This window comes from Prunus persica, chromosome G8 (genome assembly GCF_000346465.2).
Source record: "Prunus persica cultivar Lovell chromosome G8, Prunus_persica_NCBIv2, whole genome shotgun sequence".
NCBI classification, from domain to species: Eukaryota; Viridiplantae; Streptophyta; class Magnoliopsida; order Rosales; family Rosaceae; genus Prunus; species Prunus persica.
The window spans coordinates 14,433,645-14,446,413 of record NC_034016.1 but is presented as its reverse complement, the minus strand read 5'-3'; the positions used below and the strand labels follow the sequence as shown (position 1 = coordinate 14,446,413).

General features: G+C 39.0%; 1 pseudogene; it reads right to left on the bottom strand.

The window, feature by feature from the left end:
• On the bottom strand, positions 5,697-7,818 carry LOC18766341 (annotated as a pseudogene).

Here is a 12,769-nt window from a genome sequence, read left to right as displayed (position 1 = left end):
TCTTCAAACCCTCCTTAACTATCAAGTTGATTATATGAGCACTACACCTCATATGCATGTGAACTCCTCCTATCACACTATTCGAATCTTTCCACCCATTTATTTTCTTCCTCACATATTCAATTGCCTTAGTATTGGCAGCTGCATGATCTGTAGTAATTGTGAGTATCTTCTCATGTCCCCAATCAATCAAACAATTTTCAAGCAATTTCCCAATGCTCTCCCACTTATGACTATCACTTACACAAAAATTTAGGATCCTTTTGTGCATTTTATAGTCGGAATCCACAAAGTGGGCAGTCAACACCATGTAATTCACATTTTGAACCGATGTCCAAGTATCGGTTGTAAGGCATATTCTATGTGAACGAATGTCAACTTTCAACTTCTCCTTCATTTTTGTATACATTTCTAGAAATCTTCTTCCAAGAGTTCTACGAGAGGGTGGATTAAATTGTGAGCATGCAACACTACAAAATTTCCTAAACCCTTCACCCTCCACAAAGCTAAAAGGTAGCTCATCTCGAACCACCATCCTAATACAAGCATCCAAACAATCATCTTTGTTAAAATTCCTAGAAACAAGAGCATTACCCTTGGATGCATCAAATGCGAGCGTCCGTGTGTTCTTATCCTTGTGCCTATAAGGATAATGCAAGCATTGTTTGTTTAGATGCTTCCACATGTTGCTAGTCCCATTTTTCTTGGTATCACTAGCATAAGTAGGACTACAATACTTGCACTTAGCCCTTTTTTCAACTTCTTTTCTTTTAGTCCCTTCTACCCCTTTCAAATCCAATGCCAAATCATACTTTTCAAAGTGTTCCCACACATCACTCTCCTTCTTACAAGATTTCCTTTTCCCGGTACTAGGTTCTAATAGTGATGGTGTTGGATTTTGTGACGCTGTTGGAGGTACAACAACATCACTACATGGTATAGAATCATCATTCCCAGGCAAATGAGCCTCAATAGAAGCTGGTTCCTATTCATAAACAAATTAAAAATATATTTAAACACACTCAAACAAAGTTTTCCTATCCATAAACAGATTAAAACATATATCTTATAATATAAAAAACACATGTAAACTGTCAAAATAGATTTTCCTATCCATACGACTCCCTAAACATATATCCTATCCAAGAACTAGATTTAAACATAGTCAAAACAGAATTTTCCTATCCATAAACAGATTAAAACATATATTCTATCCAAAAACCAGATTTAAACACAGTCAAAACAGAGTATTCCTATCCATAAACAGACTAAAACAGATACAATCCAATTAACAGATTTAATCACTCCTAAATAGAACTTTTCTATCCATAAACAGATTAAAACATATATTCTATCCAAAAACCAGATTTAAACACAGTCAAAACAGAGTATTCCTATCCAAGAACCAGATTTAAACAGAGTCAAAACAGAATTTTCCTATCCATAAACAGATTAAATCATATATTCTATCCAAAAACCAGATTTAAACACAGTCAAAACGAAGTATTTTTATCCATAAACAGACTAAAACAGATACAATCCAATTAACATATTTAATCACTCCTAAATATTACTTTCCTATCCATAAATGGATTAAAACATATATTATCCAAAAAAACAGATTTAAACTGTGAAAACAGACTTTCATATCCATAAACAGATTACAACATATATATTATCCAAAAAAACAGATTTAAACAAAGTCAAAACAGATTTAAAACACACACAGAATCAATAAAACAGATTATAGATTATAGAATACAAACATATTAACTCAAAACAAAACAAAAATAGGGTTAGAAGCAATTTACCTCCATTTAAGCAAAATTTCCGATACTTTCAAAGCTCACAGCAGCAGAAATGCAAAACAACTGTGAATGAAAACAAAGCTGGGGTTAGGTTACAAACAAGCTTCATTCCTTTCATAAATTCAAACCAATTTCAAACCAAATACCCTAAAATACCCACTGCTCTACAAAAACCCTAAAATTCAAACCAAATTTCTTTCATGCTCAAATCAAAACAGTCTCAAAAGCCACACAATTTTAAACTTATGTAACCATAAATCATTCAAAAAAAAAAATACAGAGCATAGACAGATTACTCTGTCAAAAAAAGACATATTACTCTGTCAAAAAAAGACAGAGCATGGACATATTGATATATTCTTCTAACATATGTAAATTCTTTATCTTTTTCTCTATTGATCTATCATCTATTCTTCCTTACTCTGTCAAAAAAACACATAGCATAGACATATTGAGCAGCACAGACAGATTATTGAATGGAATAATCGTTCAAAAAAAATGCAATAATATATTCTCAACTTCATAGCATATATCATTATGATATAGGTATAAATTTCAAAGCAAAAAAAAAAAAAAAAAAAAAAAAAAACCCCTAGAATGCACAGAGGAGAGAATTTACCTTCGGCAATGGAGGTGGTTGTGGCGGCTCTTGATCGGGTTTGTGATGTGTGTGCCTGAAACAGAGAGGGGTGATGTGGGTTAGGCTGAGGTCGACTTGAGAGAGAGAGAGAGAGAGAGAGAGAGAGAGAGAGAGAGAGAGAAGGGATGATACCTGGCAGACGAGAGATCGTGAGATTGATGAAAAAGCGGCACAGATGCTGTCGTTGAAATTTCTGAGCGCTCGATTGAAGATTTGAGGTGAGGTCTAGAGAGAGAGGCGCAGGCGCAGGCGCAGCAGCCACAGGCACAGTCGATTAGGTCAAAATAGAAGAAGGAATGAAAACTGAAGAGAAGAGACTCAGTCACGTGCGAGAGGGTTATGGAAAAGAAAAAAAAAATTCTGAGGGATACGCTGCAACATGTCTCACATGAAACTATTTTTTGGCCAATCAAACGACGCCACGTGTAACATATATATATATTTAAATATTGTCCAATTCGGTTCAGGTCCACCGATTCTGAAAAATTTGGAACCAAAGGCCGAACCGTGGACCTTCGGTTCGGTTCAGGTCCATAGTTGACTTTTTCGGTTTAGTAAAAAAAACTCCCTTTTTCGGTTTGGTTTGGTTTGGTTCGGTCGGTTTGATCAGTTTATCGGTTTTTATGCCCACCCCTAATAAAAACCATACGTAAAATATACTATTAAGAAAACCAGTGTTCCTAATTCATCAGTTCCAAAATTCCACATTTCAATTCTGAACCATTGAGCACATAATTAAATATAAACCCAAAATCAAATATTAATTTAATCTTTACTGAAACCAAACCCGGCTATCGAGCCATTTTCAACTCATGCACTCATCCAAATCTTTCCTGAACATTTCGTCACCACTTAAATTCATTCCAAGCTAGTGCTGAAAGTATAATCAACTCTTTCCTACAACTGTACCCTATCCAAGGCATATCTTGCAAAACGAAAATTCCCAAACAACCCTCACAAGTACTCACATACATACTTTACAACCTTACGTGTAAAACAAACCGACTCTTAAACAAGATGTCTCAAACCTCCATATAATATAAATATAAATATATATATATATATATATATATAACTAAGACCACTGCATTAAACTTGTACCGGGGAAACAATCCCGACGACATCATATCATCTCGTGATTAGGGTTGAGCTATCCAACCAGGGGACTAATGCTCAGTAGTACACACGTCGTCATCACATCGCACGTGCGACCAATCTCAAATCCTACATGCGCAGACTGCCCAGCAAGAGCCTTTGGTAACACCCCGTCAAGGGTACCCGGGGGGAAATGATCCAATTAGGGAATTGTTTCGCTAGACTACGGGACGACATCACATAATCTCGTGACTAGGGTTGACCCATCCATGTCGAACCCGAATATTGCCTATTAGGCGTAATATCCGATTGACTGTCATACGATATCCAATTTCAAATCAGAACGTAGACGTGGGGATAATTTAGGAATGAAGTTGGGCCGCCATAAGTGGGCCCACGCGCTGGCAGCGCATTGGGTGTCTTGAGCGATTCTTCGGAGATCGGAAAAGTTCCAAAACACCGGGCATAATTTATATCAAAACGACGAGCATGAAGAGTGGAGTAACTTACCCAACTAGATCGACAGCCAATTTGGCCGGAAAGCACCTCAAATCACCATAAAACAAATCTGAAAAACCTAGAAATTTCTAGGTTTCGATCTGTGAAATCACGGTGGAATCTGGCCAAATCTTTGAGGGTTATGCCAAAGAGGGGTGGGGGAGTGTTTTGGAGAAGTTTGGAGGGTAGCCGTGGCCGGTGGTGTCTGGAAAACCACCTGGTTTTTCACGGGTTCGAAGACTGTTTTTGGGACGTGTATTTCGTTCAAATTTCTGCAAAAATCACAAGGATTTGAGGTTAGTTAAGCTTGTAGGGCTCGGCCTTTAAATAATATTATTATTAATTAATTCATATTAGTTTATTTAATTTACTTATTTTAATTTATTTATTATGTTTTAAATTTAATTCTTTCATTTTAGGGTCGGGATGTTACAATTTTAGGAAATAAGTAGTTGGTTTCATCAAACCATTTGACACTCCATTGACGGATGAATGTTTTCGTGTAGTGTGAATAAAATGGATTGAATGGGATTTTGTAAAATGGAATTGTAAACAAGGGTAGAATGAAGGAGGTATCCAGAAATAAATTCACTGAAGATTGTTTAGAATGAAGGAGGTAGCCAAAGTGTTTTTGTTTATTTCTTTCTGGGTAATCAAACACCTACTCAACTAACCTACATGTTTGAATAATTTTCGGCAATAGCAGTGGAATATACAAACAAAGTCATAAGCTTTTGTTACCAATGCCTAAGGGTCTGAGCTCTGGAAAAAATATATATATATTTAAAGGACCCGACCCACCCAGGCACGGCCTAACTTCTTGCCGCTTCCCCCTAACAATTAGGGTTAAATTGCGGCAGTTCCTCCCGCCTAGGCCAATTTTTCGAACACTGCTTCCAGTTGACTTTCTTCGGGTTTTTTGCCTAATTGAATGCGGCGTTTATAACAGAAAGCGAACGTGCCGCGAGGAGCTCGGTATCATCACTGCAGTCGGAGGCTGAGGCGTCGTTCATCTGGTCCAGAACCAGAACCCTCTCTTCCTCCCTCATTACGCTTCTCGAACGTTGAAGCCGAATGGTGAAAAAATGAAAAACGAAACTGGCCCTCGCCCAACAGGCCTATATTTGCAATTGGGCTATAACAAAAAATTGAATTGGGTCCGTTGGTTTTGGGCTGCATAGAGTTTGAATTTAAGCCCACTTTTTAGGGAAATTAAAATATATCAAAGCGCAAATGGAGAAAAACTTAGTGGCAACAGGAATATCACTGTTTTATTATCCCGGACAAATAATGCTCTATCATGTGTTAGTGTTGACACACGTGTCATGGCGTAATTGGTAGAAGATAGCAAAATAGTTTTATCCTCGTTACATAGAAGTCCTTCTCCTGTTAATGTCATCGGCATTCCTTCACATCCTCTTAACATTCTTTTATATATTTTTTCATTTTTGTTTTAAGAAACTGAATTCACGGTATGACCAATTTTGAATAAGGGAAATGCTGTTCAAAGTTCAAAACCCTAAACCAAATTTCTACATTGACTTTTAGCTGCAAGCTGGAGTGATTTGCTTCATCATGACAAATTGTTTGAACTTATCAGTTTTTGTCCGTCGGGGAATGCAGTGATCATGCATATCATCTAGCGGGTCAAGCAATCAGTTAAGAAAGATAAACAAAATTTTAGAATAGAAAGATAAACTAGAAGTTAATGATTGCAGAGAGGAACCAACTTCTTGTTGAGGTTGAGGTGGCGGATGATCATTCATGCAAGTCTTTTGGAAGTTGAGGCAATGGTGCTTCAAGCCGAAGAACCCTCATCACTTGCCCCGCTTTTGGTCTTTCCTTGTTGTTGGGATGAGTACACCATAATCCCACAATTAACAAGGTTTCCATTTCATTTGGAACAAAATTCATATCCAATCTCTCATCAGCTGCAGAGAGCATATTTCCGGCAAGGTACAGCTGCCAAACCCACCTGAAAAGCGGCACGTGGAATTCTTCATCCTGATAAGTCCTCCTTCCACATGCAAGTTCCAAGGCCACAACTCCAAAACTATACATGTCTGACTCTTTACTAGCCCTACCTCCATTTGCATATTCCGGGGCTATGTAACCAAAAGTCCCTACCACTCCTGTTGTCTGAGTCCTGAACTGCGGATCCACGAGCTTAGCAATCCCAAAATCACCAAGCTTAGTCTTGAAATCGTAGTCCAACAATATGTTAGCTGATTTGATATCCCTATGCAGGACACACGTCTCTGCATCTTCATGTAGGTAATGAACGGCTGTGGCCAAGTCTAAAGCTATCGTGTACCTCAAATCCCATTGCAAGGTTGTTCTAGAGCCGAATAGATGCGTGTCAAGGCTGCTGTTAGGCATGTATGCATAAACAAGTAAGCACTCGCCTTGCTCATGACACCATCCAATGAATTGCACCAGGTTCCTGTGTATTAAGCGGCTTATTATTTTCACTTCGTTGATGAAGACTTTCTCATAGTGCTCGGATTCTGGGACGATTCTCTTCACAGCAACTGTGCAGCCTAGATCTTGTATGATTCCTTTATAAACTTTCCCTGACCCTCCTTGGCCTAGCCTTCTGTCGTCTGCAAAGTCATTGGTGGCTGCAACTAATTCTTCGTAAGAAAATCGTCTTGGCAAGGCTTGCCACACAAGATCTGTAGAGGCTACTGAATTGGAGTCATTTCCATGTTCATCAATCCTGTTTTTCTGCCTCTTTACCACCAACCAGCATATGGCTACACCAAGAATCAAAATGAAGACAGAAACTGCAACGGCCCCAATCCAGAATAACCTCCTCTTCTTTTTGGTACTTAACTCCTCTGAGTTTGATCTGAAATCCCATGTATATATAGCATTCCGCTCTCGGGCACAGCCATTGGCAGTTGAAAATCCAATTGTAACCCACTCTGGGAGAACCTCTCTCAGGTCAATATGGTAAGAAAGTGAAGTGATGGCCACATCAGTATATTCCTCATATGTCCAAAACACAGTGAGGTTCTTGGTGGTAGCATTGTAAGTTATCTGTACGTGAGCCTTCTTCCCACTGTGGCCGAGAGCATCCCAACGGGCATGAACAAATGAGGAGATGGTATTGATATTGATCCCAACGTGTGGCCAGAGTGGATCCCATGAGTTTGGCGAAGTGTCAAACTCAACCATTACAATTTGGTTTTGGGATGCTTTGTCATGACGAGTAGTGGTGTTTAATAATCCTAGATCACCACCGGCAGAGTTTGGTGGAATTGGATAGTGAACAGGGGCAAGGAAAAACACAAGTCCATCACCAATGTTGGTATCATTATGAACAGTGTCGATAATGAAAGAGAAATTAGTAGTGAAGTCTGCCAGTTTAGCAGAGTCCCATAAGTGCAAAGGTTCTGCATACGTAGCCCGGCCAGTGCGGCAATATATATCCTGTAGATCTGTGGCTGTGATCGTGCTGAGTTCAATCACTCCTGAAGAAGGAGCGGCATCACCTTCATAAAGTATGTTGTTTGCATCTCGACCAAAGTCACTGATGCTGAAGGAAAGTGGATGAACAAAGGGTTGGAAAAAATTGAAGAACATGAAGAGAACAACAGAACAGTTTATCAAGGATTGAAGACGGAAAGTTGATAGCCTGCTTAGAGACATCGCAATGCAACCAACAACAAGAACGTGAAAATCTGCAATGCAAGGAATAATGGTAATGTATGTGGCAACTATAATGAAGAAGTCAGAATTATGAAGAGTGTAATGAAAACCAAGGATTGCCATGTTTTAAGAGCAACTCCACCCCTTAAGGCAAAGTCTAAGGCAAGGGCAAGCTAGGGCAAGCAAGGGCTGACACTATTCACGTGAATAGTGTCAGCCTTGCCATTTGTGGTTCCACCCACAAGGGCAAAGTCTAGGGCAAGTCTAGGGCAATTACTATTCATTGTACTTTATTTCCTATTTTTTTATACTTTAAATCATTAATTTTGATAATCTTTTGTAATTAAATTTTCGGATAAGATTTTCGAATGTGAATCTCGGTTGCCACGTGTCTTATTCTAGATAAAATTTTCGGATATTCATTAATAAAAATTATAATCTCAGATTTTCGATAAAATTTTCACCCTCTAAAATTGTGCCACGTGTCCCATGTCAGATAAGATTTTCAGATATTTTTAAAAAATTATAATCTCATATTTCAGATAAGATTTTTACCCTATAAAATTGTGCCACGTGTCCCATGTCTGATAAGATTTTCAGATATTTTTTTACAAATAGTGATCTCAGATTTCAGATAAGATTTTCACCCTCTAAAATTGTGCCACGTGTCATCTCTATCTTCTGAATCCCTCTATATAACTACACCATCAACACCACTCCTCTCACACCATCTCTGATATATTCCTTCATTTCTCAGATTTTACAATTTCCCATTATACTCTCAATGTCAAACTTCAGGAGGGTGTTGGAGAGGCAACAGAAAGAATGGGAAGAAATCCAGCGTAGACGTGAGGAAGAAGATCGGGACGCCGATGAAGAAGAGGAGGAAATGCTTGAAGTAGCCGCGGTGTGTATGATGAATCAATCAAGCCAACACCATCGTCGTCGTGCCCCGAATGTGGACAGACGCAGAGAGTCTCGGGGTAAGAATCTCTTGGAGGATTACTTTATCCCAAATTCGTTATATCCTGCTCATAAGTTTCGAGAGAGATATAGAATGCAGCCACATTTGTTCCAAAAAATCATGCATGATATTTGTAATTACGACACATACTTCATTCAAAAGCATGATGCTGTTGGAGTTTTGGGTCTTATCCCGGAGCAAAAACTTACAGCTGCTTTGCGGATGCTTGCTTATGGGGCATCTGCAGAGCAGGTGGATGAAATTGCAAGGATGGGAAAATCTACTATCCTAGAGTGCTTGGTGAGATTCTGTGATGCAGTGGAAAATTTGTACACGAGGGAGTACCTTCGCAAACCCACTCCGAGGGACCTGCAAAGGCTTCTACAAAAAGGCGAGGCTCGAGGTTTCCCAGGAATGATCGGAAGCATCGATTGCATGCATTGGCAGTGGAAGAATTGTCCTACTGCGTGGCAAGGAGACTATGGGAATCGGAAGGGCCAAAAAAGTATCATTTTGGAGGCCGTAGCTTCATTCGACACTTGGGTTTGGCATGCCTTTTTCGGGGTTGCCGGATCTCAGAATGACCTCAATGTCCTTGGTCAATCCCCGGTGTTCGACGAGGTATTGCGAGGTCATTGCCCTTAGGTCACATACCAAATCAACAATACCGTATACTCTGGTGCGTACTACCTTGCCGATGGAATTTATCCTAGGTGGACGACATTCGTGAAAACAATTCCGAATCCCCAATCCGAGAAGGAAAGAAGCTTTGCTTCATTTCAAGAAGGTTACAGGAAAGACGTGGAAAGGTGTTTCGGTATCTTGCAAGCTCGTTGGGCAATTATCAGGGGTGCTGCTCGGATGCTAGACGAGGAGGTGCTGAGGAGTATTATGATGACTTGCATCATCCTCCACAACATGATTGTGGAGGATGAGTATGACTACGATGCTCCAGAGGTGTTTGAACCCGATCCTATGAACACGGCGTTGACAAGAATATATGAAAGGCCGATGGGACCAAATGGACTACCAATGGAGCCCGAACCATTACTTCAGGATGGTCGATTCAACAACCCCATGATTGATCGTTATCAAGAAATGCAATCTTCATATGTTCACGAAAGACGTCAAGTTGACTTGATCGAGCACTTGTGGCAGATGAAAGGCAATCACAATGGATGAAGGCTACATTCGTGATTTGTTTGGAATTATGCTTTGTTTTTAATTATGCTTTGTTTTTGTGTGTGGTTCTTTGTTTGGAATTATTATGATTTTGTGTGTGGTTTGTTTTGTGTGTTGTTTGCAATAAATGAAGGTTTGTTTTTAATTAATCTTTGTGAGGAATGCTCAAATGTTTGTAATAAATAGTCCAATTATAGAATGCTTTTTTGATTGAATAAAAAAGAAACAATACAACAAATTAAAGGATAATACAACAATTTTAAAAAAAAAACAACAATTATAAAAAAATACAACAATACAATTTAATGGTTTTCATCATTTAGCCAATCCGTATTGCTAGGTCCGTCGTCATGGAAAAGTTTTCTTCTCATCACATCCCTTCGTTTATGCTTCCAATAAGCCTTTGTTTCAGGAGACATATGGCTCGTATCCATGGCCATGATTTTCATCTCTCTCTCATCGTCGTCTTTTTCTTTTGCATGTTGCTTTTCAATTGCAAAGGCTTCCAATCGTGCCTTGTCCGCTTCATCTCTCCTCAAGTCTCTCTCCAATCTTAGAGAGTTGTTCTTAGCTATTTGCTCGAATATTTGAACACAATCAATGTTCGAAGTGGCCCCTCTCTTGGCCTTTGCCGCCTTTCTCCCAATAGGTCTCGGCGGACGTGGGAGTGGTGACTCCGTTTCCATTGGGGAGTCCAATGGCGATTCGGTTGATGGCGATTCGTGGAGCGGCGTCTCATGCAACACAACCGGGGGTGCGGTAGGAATAATTTTGAATCTGGAACAATCCTTGACAATTTCCCAACATTGGAAATGCACAAAACTTTTTTTCCCTTGCCCCGTGGCACCGAACCACATTTGTGCTTGTATGATCTATTCAAAATAAATAATTGGAAGTGCATTAAAAAAATATACAATGCAAGAAATTATAAACTATTTTGAAATGCAAGAATAAAATTGATTATGTAAATAAATATAGACAAATTGAAAATGCAAAAACAAAAATTGATTATGTAAAGAAATAGAATATGCAATAAAAAAAAGTTACATTAAATTGATTAAAATGGCAATTAAAAATATTTTACCTCATCGGAAAGATTCGCACCGCTCTGAATGTTGTCCTTTGCTTTTGTCAAGGCATTTCTCCATTTCCCTAACTCTTTGTTTAGAATTTTCCATCTACTAGACAAAGCCATTTCGGTCCGAATGGAACCCGATCTTTGACAAAATTCTCCATGAATTTTGCTCCACATATGATGGAACTTCATCTCATTGCCCGTGATAGGGTCATGACTAACGTTCACCCACGACTCGCACAATGCAATATCTTCTAGGGTTGACCACGAGCCTCCGATTTCAACAGAAGATGACATTTGTTTATTTTCTACAAATGAAAAGTTGTACAAAAATGTGAGTGGATAGTAAAAAATATTGGAAGGAGAAGAGTTTGTATGGAATTGGTGTGGAAAGTGGAAAATTATGAGTAGAGAGTAAAAAATATTGGAAGGAGAAGAGTTTGTATGGAATTGGTGTGGAAAGTGGAAAATATGAGTAGAGAGTAAAAAATATTGGAAGGAGAAGAGTTTGTATGGAATTGTGTGGAAAGTGAAAAATATGAGTAGAGAGTAAAAAATTTTGGAAGGAGATGAGTTTGTATGGAGATTTGGTGTGGAAAATGAATTATGTGAGTGGAGAGTAGAAAATGTTGTATGGAGAAGAAATTGTATGAAGATTTGGTGTTGAAAGTAGATAAAATGGTTAGGTATTTATAGGGAAAAAATACATAAATTTTTGGTATTTTTTTAAAAAAAATTTCAGAATTTTTTCGGATTTTTTAGGATTTTTTAGGATTTTTTTTAAATTTTTTTGGCCAAAAAAATGAGAACCGTAGGATTTCTGAAAAAAATCCAATCGGAGCCACCCGGTGCCGACACGTGGCAGGTAACCGTTGGTGGTGACGCCATCGCTGACGTCATGATGACGTCAGCACACTTCAGTCAAATTTTTTTACCGTTGGCGCGTGTATTACACGCGCCAACGGTAAAAAAATTTGAATTTACTGCGCTGACGTCACCTTATCTCAGGCTCAAACCCAGTCCATTTTTGCCCTTGGGCCTGCCCGGGTTCGTGGGGCCCGCCTGTTGCCCGGGCTGATTTGGCTGCGCTGGAGGTCGACTTGGGCTGCTTGGGGCCTGTTGCCCGGGCCAGCCCGCTGCGCTGGAGTTGGCCTAAAGGGAAAGAAGCCCAAGACTTTGACGTTGAAAACAAAAACACACAGAAATTGAAATCGTCCATGTTCAAAAAATAAATATCAAGAAATGGTCCAAGGATTGCCATGTTTTTAGTTTTTTTTTTCTCATGCGCCGGGCGTGGGGTTTCCACCAACCCCCGGGTCTGGGGCATGACATTTAGGGAGCCCATTGTAAATGCCTTTAGGTGTTCTCGACACGCTAAAAGATAAAATCAATTGAAAAAGACCTAACATGGACCATACTAGAGTGTGTCGAGAACATACAAGTGTTTGTGTCGTAAGATAATTTTCACAGCATTTCTGCGGATACATAGAATAGAAATGCCAAATACTTCACCTCTTACTGTCCATTTTAAGATATCTAGTCTAAGGAAATAAAAAAAAACTCTTACAGATGACAAATACATACAAAATAATTGAGATATTAATCAATCTTCAAAGTAACAGCCCCATAGGTCCACTTAGAAACTATTCTAGAAAATAAGTTGTTGGCTTCATCAAACCATTTGACATTTCATTGACGGATGAATGTTTTCGTGTAGTGTGAACTTATTAAATTGTAATGAATAAAAGCTAAAGAGAAAATAAGTTGTTGGCTTCATCAAACCATTTCACACTTCATTGACGGGCAGCCATATTCCATAGGAAAATGCTAGGGAGACCAACTTAGATACCAAC